Source organism: Acinonyx jubatus, chromosome E3 (genome assembly GCF_027475565.1).
Source record: "Acinonyx jubatus isolate Ajub_Pintada_27869175 chromosome E3, VMU_Ajub_asm_v1.0, whole genome shotgun sequence".
Lineage (NCBI taxonomy): Eukaryota > Metazoa > Chordata > Mammalia > Carnivora > Felidae > Acinonyx > Acinonyx jubatus.
In genome coordinates, this window is record NC_069398.1 from 3,291,563 (window position 1) to 3,303,537 (window position 11,975).

The 11,975-nt window shown below is 52.1% G+C and overlaps 1 long non-coding RNA gene across 2 annotated transcripts; it reads left to right on the forward strand.

The window, feature by feature from the left end:
- Positions 1-1,467: 1,467 nt before the first annotated feature.
- LOC113594869 (uncharacterized) lies at positions 1,468-4,289 on the forward strand. Of its 2 annotated transcripts, none has more exons than XR_003415328.2 (3): positions 1,468-3,235; positions 3,541-3,709; positions 4,208-4,289. It is a non-coding gene; the product is annotated as an uncharacterized LOC113594869 (long non-coding RNA). The 2 variants fall into 2 exon arrangements; XR_008294663.1 differs by lacking the exon at positions 4,208-4,289 and having other exon boundaries at positions 1,468-2,257; positions 3,078-3,235; positions 3,541-4,201.
- Positions 4,290-11,975: the final 7,686 nt, after the last annotated feature.

An 11,975-nucleotide genomic window follows, 5' to 3' on the forward strand; every position in this document is an offset into this window, starting at 1 on the left:
CCTCAATTTAGGTCTCATCTCAACTCTTGCACCTGTGAAGATGCTATTTCCAAATCAGGTCACATTCTCAGGTTCCAGGTGGACCTGAATTTTGGTGGGGGACCCTCTTCGACCCATACCAGTCCCCACCTCGTCCTGATCCCCATCCCGAATCTTCTCCGTGACCCATCAGGGCAAAGGGCTCTGATGAGGTGTCTTCTCTGAGGGGTCATTTGGATCCAGCAGCACAAGGATCCAGGCCTGGGAGCCGGATGACCGTGAAATGGTAGCTTGGTGGGGGGAGGGGGTGAGAAGGGAGAGGCCGGGTGGGGTCGGGGTCCAGGTCCAAGTCCAGGGCTAGGATGGGAAGCCAGCAGGGCAGCTGGAGACACTTTTTCATGTGGCTCCTGCTTATGATGAGAGAGTGACAGAGAGGCAGGATCTGAAGCTGGAATATTCTCGGGGCGGGGATAGTTCTCTGCTGGGATCTGGAGCTGGGTCATGGAGGGGTGCTCTCTGTGCAGCAGTTCTCAGCCCCACACTCAGATCCTTGCAACCAGAATTGCCGGGGAGGGGAGTGGGGGTGGGGTAGGCTGTCCTGGTGGCTGCATCTTGCAGGGGAGGCTGAGCATGGCTAAGCTGGAGGTCCAGTCCCTGCAAGGCTTGCACAGCCTCCCCCAACCCCAACCCCCCCCCGGGGGGCCAGGGTGGATTGCTCACATAGGTGACCTTGAAAAGCCCCTCATATGGAAACATACTCGCCTCTGCAGGGCCCAGAGTGGGGGCTGAGGGTCCCCGGGTGATAACTCATGCACCATCGGGCGCTTGGGCACGGGGGGCATGGCTGAAATACTGTTCTTGGGCTCTGCCCCTGACAGCCTGCTTCTTTCCAATTACCCTGGTGACTGCAGTGATAAATCCTGTCTGCCCAAGTCTGGATGCTGGGCACGCTGGGCCCTACCTCCTCCCTTCTGAGTGGACCCTGGGCCTTCTTCCTTGCAGACCCTCCTGCCCCTGACTCTGTAGGACAGAGGAGCCAGGTGCCCTAATGCTTTTTTCTGGGCTAAACTGTGCCCCCCTCCGCCACCCCATTCATAGGCAGAAGTCCTAGCTCCCAGCACCTCCCAATGTGGCTGTCTGTGGAGGTGGGGTTTTCAGAGACGTGATTAAGTAACAAGAGATCACTAGGGTGGGCCCTAATTCAGTATGATTGTTGTCCTTGCGGGAAGAGGAAATGTGGGGACACCTGGGTGGCTCAGTCGGTTGAGCATTGCGACTCAGGTCCTGATCTTGCGGGTTCGTGAGTTCAAGACCCACGTCCGGGGGCTGTGCTGACAGCTCAGATCCTGGAGCTTGCTTCAGATTCTCTGTCTCCCTCTCTCTCTGCTTCTTGCCCGCTCATACTCTCTCTCTCTGTCTCAAAAATAAACAGAAACAAAACAAAGAAGAGGAAATTTGGACATAGACACGTGTAGAAGGAGAATGTCATGGAAACACGCACATGGCTGTCTGCCCACCACAGAGAGAGGCCACAGAAGAAACCAGCCTGCCTGACACCTTGCTCCTGGACTCCCAACCTCCAGGACTGTGACGGGACAGGAGAAATCCCTGTTGTTCAAGCTACCAGGTCAGGGGCGGCCCGGGCCCGTTAAGTGGCACGTACTCCCACCCGGCCCTGGGACATTGGGGCCAGCCCACGATGACGTAGCACTTGTTTGCAAGCTTTATTTCCTTGACCGCACGGCTGATTTTTCCACATGAAACCCTATGTCGCTCCTCAAATGTATAACAGAAAAGCGGGAGTGTTCTGGCTGTGCTGTTCAGCGTCCTTATTCTCAATGCCCCTGCAGCCCCGGGCGCCTTCCTTAGAGGACCCTGTAAACACTGCTGCACGGAAGAGTGCTACTCATTTTGCAGAAGAGTAACTTCTGCAGAAAAACGTGAAATGTGTTACTTCTTTTCCTCTCGGTGCTGCTACATGCCTCACGGCTCCAGAGAATCAGTGTAGTCCAGAGTCAGCCGATGCGGTGTAGAGTGGAACGCTGGGTTTGCAGGCCCATGCCAGGGCTCAAGTCCCTCCTCTCCACTCCCTGGCCGAGTGCCATTTGAACAGGCGACCTGAGCTCTATGAGCCACGTTTTCTCCTCTGTAAAGCGGCACAAGGTGCTGAGATTGTGCATGAGTCCAGAAGCCGCCTTGTAGAATAAACGTGAGTTTCGGAGTCAGACAGTTCCGCGTTTGAACCCGGCTCTGCTGCCTCGTAGCTGTGTGGCCTTGGGTAAGTCGAGTGACCTCTCTGAGCTTCTTTCACGTGTCACAAAATATTCTTTAGATTTTTTTTTTAATTACGTTTTTAATTTTGATTCCAGTATAGTTGACATACAGTGTTACATTAGTTTCAAGTGTACAATATAGTGATTCAACAATTCTATATATTTCTCAGTGCTCATCATAATAGATAAGGGTACTCTTTGGATTTTTAAAACAATCGAGAAATGTAAAAACCATACTTACAGGTGGTTGCACAAAAACACAGCGGGCTAGATTTGGCCGGTGGGCTGTAGTTTGCTGACCCACAGGTTAGACTGTGAAAGCCTCCAAAGCGTGAGCAATTTCCTTTATATTCTCAGCGGACTCCCTGTAGATCCAGCAAATGGCTGGTGAATGAGAACGTCTTGCTACCTCTTAGAGATAGTAATGTAGCTACTGGCTGGAGATATGAATGTGAACATGGCATGTTGCTGGTACAGAAGGTTGTTCTGGAAAGACAGAAGCCCCTTCCAGGGGGAATTTGCATCTTAGGAGAGAAGGCAGGGAGAGCTAACAACCTTGGAAGTTGCTGCAATTCTGGAAAAGCTGCCCTGGCTTCTCAGCCACTCCCCACTCCGCCAGCAGGGGGCGCTAGAGGACCGCTTTCCTCTGCGTGTCCAGGCAGCCGGGAAGCTTTGTCTGCGGCGCCCTGCCAGGAGGTGGGAGATGCTGGGGATGGCCCAGACGACCTCCGAGTGTCTTTTCTGCCCATTGAAGCTTGGCTTTTTTTTCTTTTCTTTTCTTTCTTTCTTTCTTTTTTTTTTTTTTTTTTGCTGAGGAATCCACAGGGATGAACTTCCCGGAGCTGGCTGGCAGCTGTGAGTTCTGCAGGAGCAGCCCCCTGGCCCCAGAAATGCAATAAAATGAGAACACGCCTCATGTTGCAGGGGGCTGTCTGTCATCCCGGAGTTTCAATGTTTCAGAATCGCAGCGACCACAGCTTTTGGTGTGTATGTATGTGTTGATGGAGGGATTAGGTGGAGGTGGGGGGGAATGGGGGGAAGCCAGGGCTTTCTTCAGATTACAGGCAGGCCCAGGAGACACATGGCAAACACCAGGCAGGAAGGAAACGGTCAGATTGGGCTGTTTTGGGTGCTGAGGACCCACGAATGACACTCTCTTAGTCTTGAAAACCTCAGAGAAAGCCGAGAGGTGAGACCATCTGAAAACCTCTAATGGCTGCCTGTGCTGGCTGGGCCCGTGCTGCATATGGTCTGCTCTGTGATTCTTCGTGTCCCTATTTTACAACAGGGAGAAAAGATCACAGGTCCATGGTGTTCAGCATGGTTTTCTCAGCAAGGATCCCGACCAGTAGGAGCTGCTCAGAAGTGTATGTCCTGCCCACCCCCCCCCTTCCAGGGCCCACTGCATTAGACACTGCAGTTGGGGGCCAGCAGCTGACCCCTAACAAGCCCTCCAGGTGAGTGGGATGCATGCACCATGGGCGAGAATCACGGGTGACGTGTAGCTGTTTTCAGCCTTGGCTGCACATTGGAACCTCTTGGCTTTCAAGCCACAAGGGGACCATGCCTCAGAACCATTGCATCCGGCCCTCTAGGCTTGGGACCGGCACCTGTGGTTGATTCGAAGCCAGCCAAGGTCAAGTGCGGTGGTGCACTGGAAGGTGGTTTTGGGGTCAGCCAGACTCAAGTTCAAATCCCAGCTTTCTCACTTGCTGGCTGTTTGACCCTGGGCAAGGCACACCCCTTTCCTGGTCCCCAGGAAGTTTCCTGTGCTGGACAATTGAAATCCTCTTTCCTGCCTGGCAGAATTTGAGGACTGAGCAAAGCGTCCTGTGTATGGAAGCACCTAGAACAAAACCTGGTGCCCCGAGGGAGTTCATTCTCTGCTCCCTTCTGTTGGACTCTGGGATTTTTCCAGAGCAGGGACCACATCCTAGTTTTCTTTGCATCCCCAGGGAATAATTCATCGCGTGTGCCCTGCACCGCTGGGAGAGAGCTGGGGAAGTGGCCATGTGAGAGGCTCAGCTACCGGTTTTCGGCTAGGATCACCTTTCTCTGCATCGTCTTAACTAAGGTCAGCCCTGGTGTCTGTTCAAACGACAAACGCTCGGTCCCCTTGACCTTCAGGAATCTATCCTGGTACAAACGAAATGGCCAGAATGCTAGGATATGTGTGCAAAGATATTTATTGGTGTGTCGTCTGCCCTGGCAATAATTGGAAACATTACTTTACCAATAGGTGAATAATAGAATCAATTCTGGCACATTCAGTATTATGGAACATCATGGGTCATTACGAAGAATTAGGTAGATCTCCCTGTATTGATCTGGGAGGCACACTATCTACTGTTCAGCAATAAAGCAACTTGCTGATTCATATCTGTGACATGATTCCTTTTTTTTTTTCTTTTGAGGAAAAAGAGCCTCCATGTTATATGTGCATTTGTGTGTGTGGTGCAGGGTTCGGAGGAGGGGGCAATAAAGATAAGCAGAGCATGGAAGAATATGGAGAATGTTACCTTGTAGGATTGCAGGCAGGGCTGAAACCCATTCACTCATTCGTTTCGTTCATGGTTTTGTTCAATTCATAGTTATTTATTTAAAAAAAAAATGTTTAGTGTTTATTTATTTAGAGAGAGACAGAGCGCCAGCAGGGGAGGGGCAGAGAGAGAGGGAGACACAGAACCCAATGCAGGCTCCGGGCTCTGAGCTGTCAGCACAGAGCCTGAGATGGGGCTCAAACTCACCGACTGCGAGATCATGCCCTGAGCCGAAGTTGGATGCTTAACCCACCGAGCCACCCAGGCGCCCCTCACTTAGTATTTATTTAGGGGCACTGCAGCTCTAGGGAAACGGCTCTGAACAAAACAGACCAAGTCCTTGCTTTCAGGTGGCTGGAGTGTCCCGGGACACTTCATTTGAGCCCTGCAAGGAGTGTCCCTAGGTCCTGGACACCCTAGGGTGGGGAGGGTCCCCCACGGAACTTGCACATCAGCACAGGGAAGACGGGAGAACAGGTGTTAGGGGATGCAGATATTTTGGTGGGAAACCAGCGGTTCTGGAACTCTCTTGATTTGCTTACAGTGAGAATGCCCCCCCCCCGCCCCCCACTGCGGCCGCCCCTAAGTTCCAACGGGCTGTCAGAGATTGAGGAGAACGAGGGCTGAGCAATCCAAATGTCCCAAGAGTCAGCGGCCCAGTCTCGCTTTTGCTGAGTCGGCAGCAGGACCTAATTTGTTAATTAAGAGGCATTGAGAGCTGTCCTCGTGTTTTGATTAACCTGATGGCCTTCCCAGCACCACTTGGGTTCAGCTGTAGACGTCGCCGCAGCTTTTAATGAAATGATCTGGAGGGCCATTTGGAGGCACTTGCCATTATTAGGCAGCTCATCGAAACCGGTAACTGAGCTGGCAGCTGAGCCGGCCGGAGCCGTGCCCAACGAGCACTCGGGTCCTGGTTTTCAGGCCCCACGCTGCATCTTTTAGTCATGCTTGAGGGATCGCTGCCGGCCTTTTCGGCTTTCACCCGATTTGCTCTGCACTGGAAGTGCAGCCCGGAGACGGCTCATGAGCTCAGAGGCTGTGGCAGACGTGTTGGTGTCCTGCCCACGTCCCCCTGGCCCCGGGGTCTGCCATCTGTGAGTACCTGTGACACCCTAGACTCTGTGCAGGGTTTCCCTCACTGGCCCGGGCGCGGCTGGAAGTGTGGGGGGTCATGTGGAGTTGACTTGTGTCCCCCACAAAGATGTTGAAGTCCTAACTCCCAGGAAATAGGCGCTTTGCAGATATCAAGCTAAGGTGAGGTCACTGGGGTGGGCCCTAACCCCGTATGACTGTGTCCTTATAAAAGGGGGAAGTCTGGGGTCGCCTGGGTGGCTCAGTTGGTCAAGCGCCCAACTTTGGCTCAGGTCGTGATCTCACGGTTTGTGAGTTCGAGCCCCGCGTCGGGCTCTGTGCTGGCAGCCCAGAGCCTGGAGCCTGCTTCCGATTCTGTGTCTCCCTCTCTCTGCCTCTCCCCTGCTTGTGCTCAAAAATAAATAAACATTAAAAAAAGGAGGGGGGCTGTTATCTGGACACAGAGGCGGACAGGAAAAATGCTGTTTGAACCAGGAGGCAGAGATCAGGATGATGCCCCCACCGGCCAAGGGACGCAAAAGATGCCAGCAAGCCCGCGAGGCCGGGACAGACACCCAGAGCAGATCCCCCTCCCGGCCTCAGAAGGACCCAGCCCTGTCCTCACCTTGAGCTCACACTTCCAGCATCCAGGTTGGAAGACAGTAGATGTCTGTGGTTGAAGTCCCCGGTTTGTGGTGCTTCCTTGCCGTGGCCACAGGAGACCAGTAGGGGAGTTCCACACACTCCTGCCCCCACGGAACCTCCTTCCAGGAGGGGCGGACAGGAATTGGTGGACAAGTACCCTGGAGGGATGCTCTGCTTCCCCAAGAGCCCCCTGCTGTGGTGTGGGCTGAGGCCCACTTGCCCAGAGCAAGACCTGTTGACAGGCGTGTCCTGTATTGACCTCTGTCCTTCTTTTCCCGTCTCCTCCCTGTGTTTTCCTGGGATCATGTCCCAGATGAGCAACCTGCACCAGAATTTTCTTCTCAGAGTCTGCTTCTGAGACAGGCCTTGATAGTAGTATGCTCACGTGCACACGTGTGTGTGCGTGTGCGTGTGTGTGCACGCTGTGTGGTGGAAAGACGCCGTTCACAACCTCCCATGTGCGGAAAAGGTAGCTCTGTGTTCCGATCCCTGCACGGCTATGATCAGTGTCTTCCTGGAGGAGACAGAGCGACAGGGCACGGGGCTGCTGGGCAGCATGAGATCCCTCCACCCTATGCTCCCCTGTCCCCAGTTCTCTCTCTCCTGGGACGCTTGCCAGGACTGACGTCCTTGGTGCTATTGTGGCTGAGAGACGCTGGGGCACAGGCTTATTTGAATTTTTAAAACTACGTCACTGTTATCCAAGTATATGAAAACAACAACGTGGAAACATTTGGAGTCAAGATGCGCCTGGGTGGCCCAGTCGGTTGAGCGTCCGACTCTTGGTTCCAGCTCAGGTCATGATCTCACAGTTTGTGGGTTCGAGCCCCGCGTTGCGCTGCGTGCTGACAGAGCAGAGCCTGCTTGGGATTCTCTCTCTCCGCTGCCCCTGCCCTGCTTATGCGCATGCATGCGCACGGGCTCTCTCTCTCTCAAAATAAATAAATAAACTTAAAAAAAGGTGGAGGTGCCCTTCACCTTGTCTGTTGCTATTTCCTTTCTTGACTATTAACTGATTGGGATATAGATACCGTCACAGACAGATACAGGTACAGACAGATGCACCTGTAGATAAGATATACACATAGAGACATACGTATGTGTGTGGATACAGGTTTGGATAAACACGTAGATATATCTGTAGGTATACATAGACATAGGTAGTGTATTTAAAAATACTTTTTTAATTTGAAAGCGATAGGGAGGGAGTGAGCACAAGCAGGGGAGGGGCAGAGAAAGGGGGACAGAGAGAGAACCTGAAGCAGGCTTGGTGCTGACAGCAGGGAGCCTGATGCTTGGCTCAAGCTCACCAGCTGTGAGATCATGACCTGAGCCAGAGTCAGACGCTCAGCCTACTGAGCCTAAGTGCCCTGGGAGAGAGAGTCTTAAGCAGGTTCCATGCTCAGCGCAGAGCCTGATGTGGGGCTTGATCCCACGGCCTTGGGATCATCATGATCTGAGCCAAAATCAGGAGTCTGACGCTCAACTGACTGAGCCACCCCGGCTCCCCTAGGCAGTGTATTTTCAGATTTACATATCGCTGTGTTGTCTGCGTGGTCCGGCGACTTTGCGTTATCGTTAGATGGTTGTCTTGGATGGTTTCTGAAACGCGAACATCTGTCCCCGTTAATTGCCAGTTAAGTTGCTTCTATTTCTTCTGTGGCTCTTCCCTACAGTGCTGCAACCATACACATTTTAACAAACATGGAGATATTTTTGTATTTGTGCAAGGGTTTCTGTAGAGCGGATTCCTGGAAGTAGGATCCCCAAGTTCAAAGGGAAGCACACTTAAAATTTGGGGAGGCATTATCCAGTTGCCCTCCAAAAAGGTTGAACCAATTTTTGCTCCCAGAGTAATTCAATTTGAATATTAAAAAGGACTGTGACCTCATTTTTGTACTTTAAGCTGGTGAAGTGGGGCAGATCCGTGACACGTAAATAGGTTATTACGGATCCAGCAGGCCTGAACCAGCTCCCACTCGGCAGTGCCTTGCTGTTTATTTCCACTGCATGCACTTGAAAGAGAAAATAACCTGCACTCCTTTAATATGTCTTATAATCTAAAATTCCTCTGAGAGATGGCAAGGCTTTCCAGCATGGCTGTGAAAAACACGCCCTGGGTAACTGCACGTGTGGAAGTCACGTGGAACAGAGTCACTTCGGGCCCTTGTAGTCCTGCGGCTGGAAGCAGATCTGCTCCAGCTAGTGCCGTGTGCCTCTAGGGATGCTTGTTCGGCAGCAGTAGCTGGCTGATACAGAGCTTTTTTCCTGTGCTCTCCTCCACCTTCTATGTTTTACCCCATGATCTCTGTTCCTAAGAGACATTATAACGATCTGCTTACCTCTCCAAGATCGCCACCAGACTGTTTCACCAGAAGGTTGGTGGTAGCCTTACTCTACATCACACGCCAACGTCATTCCCCTCATTTCATCTCATCACGTACCCACTGTATCCTCTCACATCATCACAGGAAGAAGCGTGAGGGCGGATCAGTCGGGTATTTTGAGAGAGACCACATTCACATAACTTAGCACAGTACATTGTTAAAACTGTTCTATTTCAGTATTAGGTATTTGTTGTTCATTTCTGTGCCTGATTTATGAATTTAACTTTATCGAAGGTACGTGTGTATAGGGAAAAAACATAGTATGTATAGGGTTCAGTGCTGTCTGCGGTTTGGGGTGTTCACCGGGGGTCCTGCCACGTATGCCCCGAGGATGGGCGGGATGGAGAGATAAATGAACGACAGAAAGAATCAGTGAGCTTAAGGTGCTCCCATTCCTTGGCTGTCCTGGATCTTCCCAAATACATTTCTTTTTGAAGAATCACTCTAATTTTGGCCAATTTTTATTATCCGCCAGAACCGGACATGCAGAAATCCCGAACCTTAGCTAATGCATATGTGCTCAGTGCTTGGTTTACGAAGCACTCCTTCCCCACTTTTGCTTTGCTTCGTGTTTACAACGCTCTGGTGTGAGGTATTGTTCCTCCCCCTTCCCTGGGAGGGCCCTGAGGATCAGACGGGCCGGGGCTTGCCCTCAGCCCCCTGGCTGGCAGGTGGCCTGGAGGAGGCTTGCACTTGGATCTGTTGCTGTCTCCAGGGTGTTCCCCCAGCGGGTCCCACCCGTCACCGAAATGACCTGGGGGTCCTTCTCCGAGAATGTGTGTGTGGTGTTTGAGTCTGCTCTTCTCTCCAAGAATGTGTCTCTTGTCCCCTGGGGTCCAGGAGAACAGAGGGTTACTTTTTTATGGCCAGGAAAATATTAATGAAAAATGAACCATCGGTGAAATTAATTTCAAAGATTTATGCATTCCCCGTGACTAACAAGCCTGCACCTGTTCATTTGACACCTTTTAACAGCTCCCCACTCACCCCCCCTTCCCAGCCTCTTAAAATTCTCCTCTTTCCCTGAAGGCACCTGGTTGGTGTGTCGAGCAGTGAAATAAATGTACAGTGGGATAGAGACACGACTTGTTAATTAAAAAGGCTGCTCTGCCGGTTCACAGTCAGGAAGAGATGAGCCGGACCGAGCAGCAGGGGATCCCGGTGGGGAGACAGCGGAGGTGTTGTTCTGGGCCGGTGCAGTGGGACCAGAACAGACATTGACGAGCTTTCCCTCTGAGCCCCCTCCGCCTGCCCACACTGGATCACCCTTCCTCTGCGTGGTCGTGACGGGAACGCTTGTTGAATAAACGTGCAGCAGGGGGTCACCCGTCCCCGTCGCCCTGCCCCCATCCATCGCGGGGGGGCCCCAGCATTTTTCTCTCCCTGCCCCTGGGCCTAGATCCTGTGGTGTTTCCTTGTGCACTTTGATGGGTGGACGCCTCCGAGAGACTGACTCGATGGGTCCTTTCTGGCTGGCGGCTCTCAGAGGTTGGAAGCTTGCATTTTGGACTTTGTCAAAAGCTACTCTGAAATCTAAAATTTGGGGAGCCCCCGGGTGGCTCAGTGGGTTAAGCGTCTGACTCTTGATTTCAGCTCAGGTCGTGATCTCATGGTTCGTGAGTTCAAGCCCTGCGTCAGGCTCTGCACTGCCAGTGTGGAGCCTGTTTGGGATTCTCTCTCTCTCTCTCTCTCTCTCTCTCTCTCTCTCTCTCTGTCTTCTCACCCTGCTCTCCTTCTCTCTTTCTCTCTCTTTCTCTCTCTCTCTTTCTCTCTCTTTCTCTCTCTCTCTCCCTCTGTCTTCTCCCCCCTCTCTCTCTCTTTCTCTCTCTCTTTTTCTCTCTCTTCTTCTCTCTCTCTTCTTCTCTCTTCTCCTCCCCCTGCTCTCTCTTTTTCTCTCTCCCTCTGTCTTCTCCTCCCCCCACTCTATCTCTCTCTCTTTCTCACTCTCCCTCTGTCTTCTCCTCCTCCTGCTCTCTCTCTCTCAAAATTAAAAAAAAGAAAAGAAAAGAAATCCAAATTTTCTATCTGTGACAACTGGGCTTTCTTTGGATGTGGCCCCATCTGTGACCAGTCGAATGTCTGCTTCATTCTCAGTCTCCTTCTCTCAGCAACATGAAAGTATTTCTAGAAATTTCTCATTTTCTAGCCTTTCAATGATCTTTTGCCTGAGGTTGATTACCCATCTCCTTCCTTAAGAGAAGGGCGCCTGGGTGGCTCAGCCGGTTAAGCATCCGACTTCGGCTCAGGTCATGATCTCGTGGTTCCTGGGTTCGAGCTCCGTGTTGGGCTCTGTGCTGACAGCTTGGAGCCTGGAACTGGCTTTGGGTTTTGTGTCTCCCGCTCTTGGTGCCCCTCCCCCACTTGTGCCCTGTCTCTTTCTCTCCCCAAAATAAATAGACATTAAACATTTTTTTAAAAAAGCTTAAGAGAGATCGAGGGATAACACACGTAGCGTGCATGCCTCCTAGTATGTGGCTCAAATGCATGCCTCCTAGTATGTAGCTGGGTGAATGTTTACAGATGTATACACCTGTGCAAGCACAGCCCAGATCAGGATGGCATACGGGATACTTCCACCTTCCTCAGAAAGTTCCCTCAAGTGTGTAATTGAACGTGATAGATGTCAGAAGAGCAGTTCTTTCTGGGGAAGAAGGTACTAACGCAAGTTTCTGAGACTTTTCGAGGTGCTGATTCAGTAAGTCCCAAAAACCTTAGTGAGAGGTCATTGTCAGGGGCTGGGATTTCTCCAGTTCACATAGGTCATAGACCCTTCCCCTGGCAGGTACGATCTCCCAGCGAAGGACTGAGGGATTGCTGCTGGATGGTTTCCCTCTGTAAATACCCTCCTGCCTGGAGTCCCATCGACCTCCTCCTCCCCAGTGCAGGTTTGCTCATGGCTGTTGCTCTTGGGTGTGGAGGCAGAACCAAGGATGCTGGTGACCTCCAGAGACCCCCAGGAGTTGGGGGACATCGTCTCTGGTGTTGGGGGCCCTTCTTGGAGGAGCTGCAGCCTGTTCCCACGGTGGGAAGGAGCACAGGCTTGCACAAGTTGGAATCCCAGCCCCGCCATGGACGAG